Here is a 13,830-nt window from a genome sequence, read left to right on the forward strand (position 1 = left end):
CCGAACAGCTCCTCCTCTCTCCCATCAGTATCATCAGACCGGTTACGCTGAGCTCTGAGAAAGATCAACCCCTGTTGAGCAGCCGGACCGCACAACATCCCGGGGCGGGCCCTCCAAGGTTGTGCCGGTGAGCTGGCTGATGTTTTCACCGAAGTCTTCAACCTCTCCCTCAACCAGAGCACCGTCCCCACCTGCTTCAAGAACACAACCATCATCCTCCTCCCCAAGAGGATCCCACCCACCTGCCTGAATGATTACAGGCCAGTAGCACTCACTCAGATCATCATGAACTGCTTCAAAAAAATGGTGCTGGCCCACATTCAGAACGACATCTTGGAAACCCTTCACCCCCTGCAATTTGCATACCGTCCCAAAAGGTCCACCTCAGACACCATAGCCGCCACCCTCCACTACTCCCTCTCCCCCCTGGAAAACAAAGAATCCCACATCAGGATGCTCTTTGTCGACTACAGCTCCATATTCAACACGGTAATACCCCACAAACTCACACACAAAATGTCCACCCTTGGCCTGCACCCCACCCTCTGTGACTGGCTCCTGGACTTCCTCACTGGCAGACTCCAGTCTGCCAGGTTAGGTAACCAAACCTCAGCCAGCATCATCGTGAACACGGGCACTCCTAAGGGTTGGATCCACAGCCCCAACCTCTACATGTTGTGACAACACCGCAGTGATAGGACGCATCTCTGACGGAGATGAAACGGCCTACAGGATAGCCAGTCTGGTGAAGTGGTTTGAGGACAACAACCTCTCCCTCAACACGGACAAGACCAAGGAGATGATAGTGGAGATGAGGAAGGAGAGGAGACCGTATCAGACACTGTTCCTCCAAGGTCTTGAGGCTGAGAGGGTGAGCAGCTTCAAATACCTCTGTGCCCACATAAACACCACGCAGACGGTCTGGAGGGCTCAACAGCAGCTGTACCTCTTGAGGAGGCTGAGGAGGTTTGGCATGTTGCCTAAGATCCTCAGCAACTTCTACAGCTGAATCACTTTGTGGTACAGCAGCAACACTGCTCTGGACCACAGATGCCTGCAGCGAGTGGTAAAGACTGCAGAGAGGATCACCAGAGCCACACCGCCTTCACTGCAGAGCATTTACCACTGCAGTCCACAAGAGAGCTGCCTCATTTGCCAAGGACCACGCCCACCCCTAACATGGACTGCTCACACTCCTAACCCCACAGAAGTGTGAAGTGTAGAATGACACGATTAAAGAACTCGCTGTACCTAACTGCCATCAGACACTTAAACAGCTGACACTCGTTCTTCTTCTTGCACATGTAAAGTCTACTGCCACTTAAATTGCTCTCATTCTTGCATCTGCACTTTGTGAGTTGCAGACCAAGCTGCACTCAAACATCTTATTGCACTGCCATGTTCACATTCATATCTATAATCATATTTATAATATGTTTACACTCCTCTACCAGCATATATCCCAATGCACTGCAGTCAGCAAAGTAGGAATTTCACTGTCCCGGGAAACACATTTCCATGCTTTTCATGTGACAGTAAGTGCTACGAATCTTTAATTTTGAATCATTATTTTGGTCACTACCCACAGCTCATGACCGTAGGTGATGGTAGGAACGTAAATTGACTGGTAAATTCAGAGCTTCACGTTCTGGCTCAGCTCCTTCTTCACCACATCAAACTGTTACAGTGTCTGCAAACGCTCCCTCGATCTGCCTGTCAATCTCCCACTCCATTCTTCCCTTCCACTCCTGAACAAGACTGGAGATACTTGAACCCCTCCACTTGGGGTAGGACCTCTCCCCTCACCCGGAGTGGCACTCCTCCTGTTTCTGGTTGAGCACCATGGTCTTGGATCTGGAGGCGTGGCTCCTCATCATGCTGCTTCACAATTGGCTGCAAACCACCCCAGTGAGAGCTGGAGATCATAGACCAATGAAGCCAACAGAACCACATCATCTGCAAAAAGTAGAGACTTGGAAGCCCCGGCTAAGCTGAGAAATTCTGTCTGTAAAAGTTCTGAACAGAAATGGTGACAAAGGGCAGCCCTGGCGGAGCCCAACTCTCACTGGAAAGAAATCTGACTTATAACTGGCAATGCAGACCAAGCTTCAACACCGGTCATACAGGGACCAAATAGCCCATATATCAGGGTACAGTAGGCCATATGGGATTGTCTGTGGGACACACTCCAATGCCTTCTCCAGATCCACCAAACACACGTAGACTGGTTGTACAAACACCAATGTCCCCCATGGACCCTGCTAAGGGTATGGAGCTGGTCGACTGTTCCACAATGAGGACGAAAACCACACTGATCCTCCTGGATCTAAGGTTCAACCACCCGGCAGACTCTCCTCTCTTGCACAACTGAAGAGCCCTTACTCCGGAGGCTGAGGAGTGTGATCCCCCTGTAGTTGGAACATATCCTCCAATCTCCCTTTTTGAGAAAGGGGATCACCACCCTGGTCTGCCAGTCCAGCAACACTGTCCCCAATGTCCACGCAACGCTACAGAGGTGTGTCAGCCAGGACACCCTACGACATCCAGAGCCTTTAGGAAAGCAGGGCCCCTGTTGCCCTCAAGTTTTTTGACTGCCTCAGCAACTTCAGCCCTGGAAATAGTTGTAGAGTTCCCCAGCTCTGCTTCCTCTTCGGATGGTATTTCGATGGGATTAAGGAGGTCTCGGAAGAATACCTTCCACCAATCTACAACATCTCGAGTTGAGGTCAGCAACGCCCCCACCATCAATATCAGCATCCTCCCCCACCATCGGAGCCAGCTCACCAACAGGTTGACAACTCCACCCCTCTCTTCACCTGAGTGTCCAGGACATGTGGCTGCAAGTCCGACAACACGACCACAAGGTTGATCAAAGAACTGTGACCTAAAGTGGATTGGTGCCAAGTACACATATGGGCACATATGTCTGAACATGGTGTTTGTTATGGACAATCCATAACAATCCGCAGCTCAAGGAGGGGGCAGTAGGAAAATAAACTCAGGAGATACTATCAAGGATTAAAATCTGTGATAAATACACAGGTTAAAAACCACGTAACACACAGAAATCTTAAGGGAGCGAGTAAGTATACAAACAGTATTGTTTATGGTGCCTCCACATTTTGTCCTCCCATCATTTAAAGTCAATCATGGGTTAGTGCATCACAATTTTACCTATGTAGGACACTTACATAAACACTTGGACATTCAAGCGTTAAACTATAGGAGGCCAGCAAAGCTTCCAACTGCCAAATCAGAGGATACCGAAAAGACTATCCAACAAGTCCTAATATGTAACATGTCTAATGTATGAATTCCCCAAAAGTTGATAACGCATCCCTGTATGCCTAATTTAGACTTTTTGACTCATGTCTGATGGTCAAGCATCATGGTCAGTGTTTAAAATATATATTTTTAAAATGGAGAGCAGGAATATCCAAGAGCATTTGAACAATCTCACAAGCAAATGAGAACTAAGCTAATTTGTAGACCCGTAAGATACATATTTCTTGAAAATGCTGAAGTTTGTGATTGAAAAATAAAATCACACAAAACATATTCCAAGTACTGAAGTGCCATTTGTGGATTTCATTGTTGTTCACCCTCAATATATTTGTACTTCACTGCTGTTATTGTAATTACTTTCTGCCCTCCAGCTGCTGAAATAAATTGTTGAAGTTAATAAGGCTTCTTTTTCCTCTGGCATGGACCACCATTCAGCCTTGGTGACAAACTGGCATTATTTCATCAGTGGTTAAAAAATAGCAATCTTAAAAAAGACTGAATAGCTTTGTTTTGTTTATCATTAGCGTCCTGTATCGTGCTCCTCAGTACTGTGGTCAGTCCCTCCTCTCTTTCACAAACCTCATCTAATTAGTTTCCATCCATTCACATGGTGACTGGTTGTCTCTCCCTATTATTAAGCCATCTGCTTTAAACCCCTATACAAACTATAGCACTCACTGGAGCCGATTTTCTGGTTTATAAAGACCTATTCCCTCAGGGCCGGAGTCAGTCATGTCACAATATGAGCTAGAGAATTTCAGACTTAACCCTATGCCTCCTTATATACACCAATCAAGAAGAAAAATAAAGATTTAATTAAGAAATGCTTCTCAGTGGGTTTAAAGGGGCCCCGAGGTTGGTAACTCAAGGGGGATGGAAAAAGCACTTTCAACACAAGGGGCAATACTTGAGCTTTACCTATGGAATATCACACAATAAAGGGTTATTTATTATATATCTGACATCCCAAAGGCTATTGAACATCACATACACAGGCCATTTATGATGGGAAAAACTCAATTAAAAAGAGAAAATTATTAAGGTCATTACAAAATACAATAATCAATTCAATTATTCTGTACTCTATAACCTCTCCCAAAGAGCCAAATGAATCTTGTAGGTTAGGCATCAAGATTAATTGGTGTTGAAATTAATTTGAAGAGTAAGAGTAAGTCTCATCATAAACAAAATTACATTTTCCTTTATCAGGATGAGTCAGAGCAGTAATTTGTGTTTTGTTGACATCCTCTCTCTGCCTCTGCAACTACTCTGTCGGCAGAAAGACAGATTCCAATCGGTTGTAAACGTACTATTAATTTGGATGTTTTGAAATGCCTGGGTGAAAGGTTATTCCCAGTCAGTAAATTTAATGAAGAATTCAGAGGCCTGAAGAGACAAAAAGTAACACACTACCACAAGTGCTAAAGAAAAACAAAACAAAAAAATGCACAACAAAAATTATCTCAAAAACATTTGATTGACTCTTACATAAGTAATTCATTCCTATATTGTTACAAGCAACCAATTTTTTGGCAATATGGGCCATCGAAGATCAGAATAAGCTTGGCTACATCGTGATCTCTTTTTCTATCTTGAGGCATCAGATGTTCAACTAATTTTACCCTAGTTGTCAATCAAAGTTTCACATATACACATTACAAGTCTGAAATTAGCCAAACTTTACTTGGATAGGCGGTACTTGTATGTATCTAAGCAAATGTCAAAATGAGACAACCTGTACATAAAAGGTCTTGAAATAACCAACAACTCCTGAAAAACATCTCTTTTAGAATACACAGCAACGAGGCACAGACATCTACACTAAAACATTCTACTTTGTTTTTGGTTGCCAAAAAAAAAACACAATGAGGTAGCAACAGAAAAATATATGCGGATGTGATCTCATCAGTCACTTCACATACCTTGGTTTGATCTTTGACAGAAATATCTATTTATTGCCACAGCATATCTTTTTTAAGCGACAGTTGCCAGGGCTGTGCCTGACTGTTTACTTACATACAATGTAAGGTTATAAACAGCTGAGTATCCTCTAGTTCCAATTGAAACACCCACATCACAACTTTCATGTTGAATATTTTTCATATCCTGAAATCATCTTGAGCTCTGAGCCACTTCCTCACTCAAATTGATACACTGATGTATTGTTTTTGTTTCGACACGATGCGAGGCACTCACAGTGTTCTGACCATACAGGTATCAAAAAGTAATAGTAATAACACACAATACACACACATAGACACACATCCATTGACCTGTATAGTTCATTTGTATTTTATTACCTCAAATCATCATGTACTTCCTTACAAAATAAGAAAGACTCATGTGGTTTTATTTTTGTCACCCACATCATGGTTATCATGGAAACCAACTCATCAAACCATAATAGTATACTACTGTCACTATACAGTTTCTTCTTCTTCTTTCGGCTTTTCCCTTCAGGGGTCGCCACAGCCAATCAACTTTCTTCATCTAACCCTATTCTCTGTATCCTCCTCTCTCACACCAACTACCTTCATATCCTTATACAATACTTTCCATAAATACAGGCTTTCAGCACTGTTGTGCTCAGTGATTACAGTGGTGGTGATGGGAAACTAGAAGTAGTAGTAGTAGTAGTAGTAGTAGTACTTCTGTACTACTGACACAGTACTGAGATGTTTGAGTATTGTGTTTCTGAGAATGGGGTCTTCTAGCTTGACTTGAGGACATGTGAGCCATCTATCCATGGATCTGGTTGTCATTATAAGGTGAAAATAACTTTGTCTTGCATCATCACACATCAGTGTGATCTCACTCATTTCCAATCTGGTAGCTGTAAAATATATAAGTAATGATCAAGAGTGGTAACAACACATAGCAAATAAAATGGTGTAGCCATCCTTATAACTTTAATCAATATTACACCGCCTGTTTCTTTTCACAGACTTTTTTTTTCACCATCCAGTGAATTCAGTTTAAATAGGTTTTTGTGGGCAAATCACACAATTGTTTAATCTGAATTTCCGGGCTTGATCAATTTTAATTTGTTGAGTAAGTCGCACAATTTCTTCTTAAAAATATGTATGTAGTGAGTAAAAGAGTAGTGCATGTGGCCTGAGAGAATGGTGTTTCTTGGAGGAATAAATGAAGAGATAAGCTTTTATGGCTTTTTGTGCACTTTTCATGTAGATGCATTCCACACTCAATGAGAGTATGCTTGTGCTTGAAAGTGTGCTGGTGTGGAATAGAGACATATATTTTATTTATATATTAAAGTCTGGAGTAAGTGAACAAATGGCCCAGCCAGCCTTTGCCTGAGGAAATTGTGGACCTCCATATGTAGCAGGCACATCTCATGGCCCTCAGTTCCAGCATCATCTGCACCAGGGACCCATGGGTCCAAATGACCCACCTGCTTCCTCCATCCCTCCGTCTTCTGTCCACTCCAAAGCTATGTGTAGAACACCCCTGCTCCAGGCCATGGCTGACTTTCTCTGCCGTTTGCCATGCTCTGAAATACCGAGCAGACGAGGCCCCTCATCCTCTCCCCCGTCCCTTCAGAGAGGAGGGTGTGCTAAGGTTGACCGCTTTAACAGCTGCTGGGTAATACAAAGAAAGTCATTTGTTAAAATCTAATTGATCGCTCCATTTCCACCTCTACACTCTATGGATGTTCTATTCATTCTGTAAGCGTGGCTGAACAGCAGATGCCGTCTGTCTGACAAGGTGAAAAAAAGGTACGGAGCTGGTGGGGAAGAGGAATATGATGAAATGAGACATTGTGTGCATTGTAATCTTGAGTGGCTTCATAACAACCAGAGCCCATGAGTCTTGTTTTTATGAATGCAATTATGTAGTTAATATTGAGCATCTTGCAACAAATGGTTTGTGGAGCCTAGTCAATGTTAAAAACAATAAAAGCAAAACAATAAAACATAATACATAATAATGTTTGTACTTATTTTTGATGTTGGTGGTTTTAATCACACATTGTGTTGTTTCTTGCACCATTTAGATTTGAACTCACTCATACATCATAAGCTGTTTCCTTTGCTCACTGACATTACAAGGACAATTCCTTCAGGAGCTGAGGGGATGCCCTTGCTGACCCTGCATAGCGAGACCTCTCCTTGTTTCATTTTCACCTCATGCCAGGACCAGGACTTTCGATTTGTAGACATTACCCGGAGGTACAACCATCATTCTCGCCCCTATGACAAATGTATATACCAACAGCTACAGCTGCCCCTGGGCCCTGTTGTATTCTCAGGAGTTGGTGAGGTGTAGTGCTGACCATGCCATGCTCATAGTCTGGTCACCTCAGTGCCACTTACAAACACAATCATTTCACATTAAAGCAATCAGCCACCAGCTCCAGGCACAATTCTCACCCGCTGAGTTGTTCATGCCTTCGACTCACTTAAGAGCCGCCTGTAAGTGCTAGCTAGGTCAACATACACCATCATATATTCATATATTATCATCAGCAGTGTACTTCTGAGTGCTTGCCTGGCAACCGTGGGCAATCAAATAAAAAACATGTATACGGCATGTATGTATATATATGTCTCCTGAACATTTGTGGCAGAGAGAAAGTAGCTAATTATAAAACCACTTTGGTTGCCTGGTTGTTCACTGACGTTGCTGCTGTGCTGCTCCATGCAGAGTGAGGAAAATGAGTCTGTCAGCCCAGTCCCAAGTTGTTGTGATGAGTGCAAATGAGGTAAGGTCCTGGAAGCCTCTTGGGGAGATCAATGCAGGGAGGTGGCACTGTAAGGGAGTGTGAATACACCCCCCCCCCCCCCCCCCCGCACGCACGCACTCACACTCTCACTCTTGCATGCACGCACACACAGTACATACATAGATGGATGGATGGCACTGATTTGTGAGCTGTCAGGCAAAGTGGGTCAATATGTGACAAACAAGAGGGAGTCAGATCCTCATGCCAACCAGCACAGTATGATTGACCAACTGGTCTCTGTGGCACACTGGGGCCGTGTTGAGACACAAATACCCGTTGAACAAAAAGCAATGTCAGGTTATGATGTGATGTTTTTTTGCTCTTCACATGGAAAGTGTGATTTAAGATCCCAATTGCATTAGCTTTAGTTAGAACTAATGTTAGGGGTTTATGACAGGAAAATAGTGCTGAGCATTTCTCTGAATGGTCAGCACCTTGTGTGTATGGATACCCAGGAGATCATAACATTACTGGTTGGAGAAATGTAAGTGAAATAACTTCACTGATGATAAAAGACTCTTGGAGATACCTTCCCTGTAATTAGCCACCTGCTTACAGTTCTACAACCTTTGACCAGCGAATGCGAATTTTAAAGGAATTAGGAGTTACTCAAAGTTTAAAGGGTGAAACAATCGTTTGTTAGACTTAGTTGAGGAACATTGTTATTCGATATTCCATCATGTCTTGTAATTTGTTTTCCCAGTGTGCAGATTATCACATTCAAACTTTATTAATAATTCCGTACACACATATATTCACAGTTTTATTCTAATTAAATATGTGATTTCAAACGTGTCAATGGAGAAACATCCACATTGCAGTCTGAGCTTACTTAATACTCGCTGCCTGGATAGCTGGATCAATCTTTGGTCCACTTTCAGTTATCCTCTTAATATGTCTGATGTCCCTGTGTCTCTTCATCTCTGATGCTTTCTTTGGTCTGGAGGGGCAGCAGTGGTGTAGCATATGTTTTTTAAATCTCATTTTGATGATTGACAGCCAAGGTGATACTTTTCTTACATTTACATATTATGCTGTTAAGTCTGTACCTGCCACTGTTGATTCCCATACTGCCAAACCCAAATTAGTATGCTCCAGCCTGGGAGTCGGGGCTGCTAATCAGAAGCTCTGGTGAGAAGAGAAGGACGGCTTCAAATTATATCCTTGACAGTCAACAGGAGGTGCACATGAAAGTGTGACATCCTGCCGTTTTTCACCATGCTGAGGAAGTTTGCAGATCGACAGTGACAGCACCCTGCTTACCTCAGAGACACCCACTAGAGCATCTCCAATTAAAAGGCTCCTATGATTTCCTCGATTAATAATAAATGTGTCTGAGCTCAATGGAGCAGTGATTGATACACGTCTGTGGCGCTTTTTAGTACATGTGCACATTCGTGCTCACCGTAAAATGCTCTCACCTCATTGGTTGCATTTGTGACTGCAATGTGAGGGAGCGCATAGGCTACCTTTCATGTGCATTCACTGGGGGGTTCATTTTCATGGTTTTTCACCTCCTTACCTCAAAATCATGACTGAAAAAGCCACAACGTGCTTCTTTGGAAACTGAAGATGCCACATTGGGTTTCAGTGTGAAATCTGAAGAGGTGTCTCTCTCTTCACAATGGAGGTGGATACTGGAAATCAAGGGACAGGTTTCCTGGAAGAATGCATTGCTATAAGCACTGTCTGCCCTGTGACTTCAGCACATAAAGTGATCATGTTCCAGAAGACACCTAGAGTGCTGGAACACTTTGCTAAAGAACGGATGTGAATTTGGTAAAATAATAACTGATTATAGACCTCACAACAACCTTTGACTTGAAAAAAAAACAAACAAAACACATTATACAGTAAGCGGAAGCATGCTGATAGCTGCCACACACCACATCTCGTGACAATAAGAATAATCATACGAACAGTGATATATAAGTGGAGGTGAGCTTTTTTTCAGGGTTATTTGTAAATATGAGGCAACCCTGGGAGGTGGATAAAATTTTGTCATAAATACAACAAGGAAGCATCTTCTTGGAGAACTGTTGGTGCATCTTGTGAGGGGATAACACCGAAATGAATCACCAGTTGCTTTCCTCATTTAACAAAGACAGAAATCACAGCGGTGTATCATGGCTACTTGGGCAAAAGCTAATGTGTCCTGATTGCTGGTTCTTTTTCATCTCATATCATGAGTGAATAGATATGATGTGAATAGCACATCATATTTAAATGTCTTTAAATATCTTTCACTAACCATCCACGTAGTGTTCATTCCACATTCTGTAGATTCAACAGATTTCGCTAATGCTTTTAGACTCTAATCAATATGCTTGACTTAATGAGTCACTTATCAAATCACAAGTGTTTTTCATTAAATGTTTTCCTTTGCATCTGAACGATACAGACTTTAGATTGGTAGCGAGTACTTGTGGTGGGTAATCAACATTCAACTGTCATGCTAATTGAGAAATTTACTCTTAAGCATAGGGGCAAGATACATTCATGAAAAAAGTACTGGACTGTCTCAGATAATTAGAATATTGTGATAAAGTTCTTTATCTTCTGTAATGCCATTACAAAAACAAAAATATCATACATTCTGGATTCATTACAAATCAACCGAAATATTGCAAGCCCTTTATTATATTGCTGATTATGACTTATATCATAAGAAAACTCAAAAATCCTATCTCAAAATATTAGAGTATCATGAAAAAGTAATTTTTGTTTTTTGATAAAGAACTTTATAACAATATTCTGATTTTCTGGGACAGTCCTGTATGGTGCTGACAATATGTTGGCGATTATGAAATAAATGCTTGGATGAATGGAGAGGGTGTGACCTTGAAGGAGGTATTTTCTCAATGCCCCTTGTCCTCCAGGCTTTCTTATTTCTCTATGAGCATGTCACTTGCAGTGGCTAATACATAGATGTCATTTCCGGCAGTATTTTTTTTCTTGCTCCGAATGTTTTTCACTTGACCATGACACGATATGTACATAACCTAAAATTTCCATTTCTCAAAGTGGCCCTGAGAGATAAACAAATTGCCCTTAAAAGCACATCTAAGTAGACAATATGCAACTAAAATAATCATAAGACTACATAATCTGAGAGCACATGTTCCCCCTGCAGTCAAAAAACATGCAGGAGTTTAATTGGAATACATTTGAAAAATTGACCGGATGTGTGAATTAGAATGGTGTTTGGTTTTTTGTCTATATGTGGCTTTGCGATCGACTGGCGACTGACGACTGACGACTGGTGCAGGGGTTACCCCACTATTTGCCCTGTGAGAGATGGGATAGGCTCCGGCATCCCCACAACACTGAGTCCAGGATAAGCAGTGGATAAAGAATGGATGGATGTGTTGCACATGTATGGTATTTATCTCTTTCTTCAAATTACTGATAATTTAAAGATTTACCAAATAAATCTTTTTTTTAAAAGAAGCTGAATTATGTGTAGCTCCATCTATCCATCCATTATCTACCGCTTATCCGACTTCAGGTGGCGGGGGCTGCTGGAGCCTATCCCACCCTGGAGTGATCGCAGGGCCACTTATGCAGAGAGACAACCATTCAATCTCTCCTTCACTTGATGTGCAACTAATTTCATTTAATTTTATTTCTGCCTTATAGGGATGTCGTGATGCAGCAGACATTACATTTGGATGCATCAAAACATTGAAGTGGCATTTTGATCTTGATCATATTAAAAATCCAGTTGGTTGGTGTTGTTTGCCCTTCAGCCCCATTTGTCAAAGCATTAACCTTTCTCAGACATTCTTGTCCTCTATAACATCACCTACAAACACCATTTACTGCATACATAATAATTTACCATGCCATACTTTGTTCATTTTATTCCACAAACATGTATTCCTATTGTTCTTAAATGTAGTACGGGACCAAAATATCAGAACAGGTATTGCATTCGGTGTCAAACTCTTGGATGGAGCCATGTGAGGGCTTTCTAATGAGAAAGAACGTTTGTTGGCAACATTTTCACCACTCACTGCCACACAGCAGCAATATCTATTGACTAAACTCACAATTTTTTGGTAGAAACCCACAAATGTCATGCAAGTAGCAATTAAACAGCTGTGACCTTGAACAACAGCAGAGACAGGGCGAGGCCAGCTGTGGTCTGTTAACCTTGCTTCTCTTCGATTCCTCACATAGTGGATTTATTTATTCATCTTCAAATTAGTTCTCACAGTGACCTCAAAACATACTTTTGGTGCTGAAAATTTGAGTCCCTCCTTGAGGCAACATGACATACATCTGCCCAAGGCAGCATAAGTTATTAATATCTCTCCTCAACATAATTTTGTCACACATGAAAAATATCTTGTCAGACCTGTCAATATTTGACTAGTAATGGCCTATTTAAATCATTAGTTGGGAAAGTGAGCTTTAAGAATTTGTGATTCTGGTGGTTGGTCTGGCGATTTGGTGCATGGTGCATTGACAAATATCAAACATTTTTTAAAAGCTATCTCTGTGCTAAACATGAGGCGTTTTTCATATTCACGTTACTGACTTATGTGTGATATTTGCATTACGACACATCTACTAATGGACAGAATAAGGAAAGGCCTGTTGATAGTGTGCAATAGTAGTTGGGCGAATAAACATTGCAATTATAGAGATCAGCACCCAATACCGAAATAAACTTTCTATCCCAAACGACTTGTGACACTTCCAAGTGTTTCTGGCTGGTTTTACAATTACAGGCTCGTCAAGAGACAACGGGTTTCTGTTTTTAGGGACACCAAAGAATAGTCCCTAACCAAAATAGAGATGAGTTTTTGGGGCTGATGACAATGATTATAGTGAAGCATATCAAAACATGGCCATATAATAAAATTTTTCGCTAAAAAGAATATTGTCCATGTGTTCACCTAGACAAGTAGATGCATTTGTGAACTTCACTAGGGTCTAATGCTTCATTTTACTCTCTTGTGTCACCAACAGAAGTAAGTAAAAAATGGTGTTTGTACTAATCTAATGCATCTCTGAATCAACATAACAGTTTTGTCAAAAGCTTCCTGTTAATATCATATTTTTGGTTCATGAACACAAAAATCACATTTTCTGTCACATTTACTGTGAACTAAGAAACAATGAAAATGGACCAACTGATCATTGGAACATTACTAACCTCTGTCATACCCTTGACATAAACATGGTGATAATAGACATGGATAATAGTTGTTAGAGATTGTATATAAACATAGATATTGCAGGTACTTAGAACATGATAATATCCTCATCTAAAGGAGTCCAAAAAAATATATGATTCCCATGAGTAGATTTGGAATTTTTCAGAAAGTGCGTCAAGACAACAACTCAAGATCTTACAGAAATACATTCATTTTGTACAAAAAAGAAAAAAGGGTTTTTGTTTAATGTCACTTTTATCATTATTTGTGTTGACTGATTACCCTTTTCCTCTTATATATGAAAAAAAATATGTAAAACAAAGATATCAGTTTCCCTGAGTATTCGATACCTGTACAGGCTCAATCTAATCATCAGGTATATCCGACATGGATTTCTTAACAATTTCTGTAATTAACTTTCTAGCAAGTACTTGAGAGATTTCAACACAGAACTGGTGATTAAGGCTCATTAATGCGACTCAACACCGGAGCACATACTGCAGCTAATTTTGGAGCTGCTGTGACATTAAAGATATCAGTATTATTATTTCTGTGGGGCAGACATTTTGAATGTAGCACTCGGTATTTTGAGAGAGTTTGTTTTTGAATTCAGTGTAACATCATGTTGTATAATGA

Source organism: Fistularia commersonii, chromosome 2, assembly GCF_037954325.1.
Source record: "Fistularia commersonii isolate RoL2024-O1a breed Wild chromosome 2, RoL_Fcom_v1.0, whole genome shotgun sequence".
Classification (NCBI taxonomy): Eukaryota; Metazoa; Chordata; class Actinopteri; order Syngnathiformes; family Fistulariidae; genus Fistularia; species Fistularia commersonii.